The sequence below is a fragment of the Lethenteron reissneri genome, unplaced genomic scaffold (assembly GCF_015708825.2).
Source record: "Lethenteron reissneri isolate LAM-NWPU_2019-01 unplaced genomic scaffold, ASM1570882v1 scaffold_141, whole genome shotgun sequence".
NCBI lineage: Eukaryota > Metazoa > Chordata > Hyperoartia > Petromyzontiformes > Petromyzontidae > Lethenteron > Lethenteron reissneri.
This window is the reverse complement of record NW_026891124.1, coordinates 2,269-4,607: the sequence shown is the minus strand read 5'-3', so window position 1 is coordinate 4,607 and position 2,339 is coordinate 2,269. Positions and strand designations below refer to the sequence as shown.

The following is a 2,339-nucleotide window of genomic DNA, read 5'->3' as shown; positions in this document are numbered from 1 at the left end:
TGAGTGAGTGGGTGATGAGTGGGTGAGTGAGTGGGGGATGAGTGGGTGAGTAGGTGAATGAGTGGGTGAATGAGTGGGTCATGGGTGAGTGGATGGGTGAGTGATGAGTGAGTGGGTGAGTGAATGGGTGAGTGAGTGGGTGAGTGATGAGTGAGTGGGTGAGTGAATGGGTGAGTGAGTGAGTGGGTGAGTGGGTGGGTGATTGGGTGATGGGTGATGAGTGAGTGTGATGAGTGTGTGTGTGTCTCTCCCCCAGTGCTAGCGATGTTTTTGTGAGTGTGTGTGAGTAACTGAGTGATGAGTGGGTGAGTAGGTGAATGAGTGAGTGGGTGAGTGACTGAGTAATGAGTGGGTGAGTGGATGGTGATGAGTGAGTGTGTGAGTGAGTGTGTGTGTCTCTCCCCCAGTGCTAGCGATGTTTTTGTGAGTGTGTGTGTGTGAGTGACTCCAAACATCACAATTGCTTCAATTATTTAATTCAAACAATGTCAAACTTAATCAGCAACATCAAAACCTTGGTAACATCAGCAAATCTCAATACCCACAACTACCACCACCATCATCACCATCACCGAGATCACAGCTCCTTCCATGTGACAGCTTTTCATTGGCAAAATTGAACTACCAGGTGAGGTAGTCAACATCTCTCAGGGTCTGGGATCGAACCCACGACCTCCTGTGTACCAGGCGATGTGGTCAACATCTCCCAGTGTCTCTGATGGAACCCACGACCTCCTGTGTACCATGCGAGGTAGTCAACATCTCCCAGTGTCTCGGATGGAACCCACGACCTCCTGTGTACCAGGCGAGGTAGTCAACATCTCCCAGTGTCTGGGATGGAACCCACGACCTCCTGTGTACCAGGCGAGGTAGTCAACATCTCCCAGGATCTAGAATTGAACCCACGACCTCCTGTGTACCAGGCGAGGTAGTCAACATCTTCCAGTGTCTAGGATGGAACCCACGACCTCCTGTGTACCAAGCGAGGTAGTCAACATCTCCCAGTGTCTCGGATGGAACCCACGACCTCCTGTGTACCAGGCGATGTGGTCAACATCTCCCAGTGTCTGGGATGGAACCCACGACCTCCTGTGTACCAGGCGAGGTAGTCAACATCTCCCAGTGTCTGGGATGGAACCCACGACCTCCTGTGTACCAGGCGAGGTAGTCAACATCTCCCAGTGTCTGGGATGGAACCCACGACCTCCTGTGTACCAGGCGATGTGGTCAACATCTCCCAGTGTCTCTGATGGAACCCACGACTTCCTGTGTACCAGGCGATGTGGTCAACATCTCCCAGTGTCTCGGATGGAACCCACGACTTCCTGTAGACCAGCGAGGTAGTCAACATCTCACAGGGTCTCTGATGGAACCCACGACCTCCTGTAGAACAGGCGAGGTAGTCAACATCTCCCAGTGTCTCGGATAGAACCCACGACCTCCTGTAGACCAGGCGAGGTAGTCACATCTCCCAGTGTCTCGGATAGAACCCACGACCTCCTGTAGACCAGGCGAGGTAGTCAACATCTCCCAGTGTCTCAGATGGAACCCACGACCTCCTGTAGAACAGCGAGGTAGTCAACATCTCCCAGGGTCTCGGATAGAACCCACGACCTCCTGTGTACCAGGCGAGTAGTCAACATCTCCCAGTGTCTCGGATAGAACCCCACGACCTCCTGTAGACCAGGCGAGGTAGTCAACATCTCCAGTGTCTCAGATGGAACCCACGACCTCCTGTAGAACAGGCGAGGTAGTCAACATCTCCCAGTGTCCTCGGATAGAACCCACGACCTCCTGTGTACCAGGCGAGGTAAGTCAACATCTCCCAGTGTCTGTGATGGAACCCACGACCTCCTGTAGACCAGGCGAGGTAGTCAACATCTCCCAGTGTCTGGATGGAACCCACGACCTCCTGTAGACCAGGCGAGGTAGTCAACATCTCCCAGTGTCTGGATGGAACCCACGACCTCCTGTAGACCAGGCGAGGTAGTCACATCTCACAGGGTCTAGGATGGACCCATGACCTCCTGTGTACCAGGCGAGGTAGTCAACATCTCACCACCAATTTTAATTGTCACAGCACAGACAAAGCTACACCAAGTAGCCTCTAGAAGGATGTAGGGGCAAGTGCTGTTACACACAGACAAAGCTCCCCCAGGTAGCATCTAGCAGGGCTGTAGGGGCAAGTGCTGTTACACACACACAAAGCTCCCCCAGGTAGCCTCTAGCAGGGCTGTAGGGGCAAGTGCTGTTACACACAGACACAGCTCCCCCAGGTAGCCTCTAGCAGGGCTGTAGGGGCAAGTGCTGTTACACACAGACACAGCTCCCCCAGGTAG

The 2,339-nt window shown here is 53.6% G+C and overlaps 1 long non-coding RNA gene across 1 annotated transcript; it reads right to left on the bottom strand.

The window, feature by feature from the left end:
• Positions 1-460: 460 nt before the first annotated feature.
• On the bottom strand, positions 461-1,797 carry LOC133362248 (uncharacterized). The gene is made up of 2 exons (XR_009757480.1): positions 1,732-1,797; positions 461-1,556 (listed from the first exon to the last, which is right to left on the bottom strand). It is a non-coding gene; the product is annotated as an uncharacterized LOC133362248 (long non-coding RNA).
• Positions 1,798-2,339: the final 542 nt, after the last annotated feature.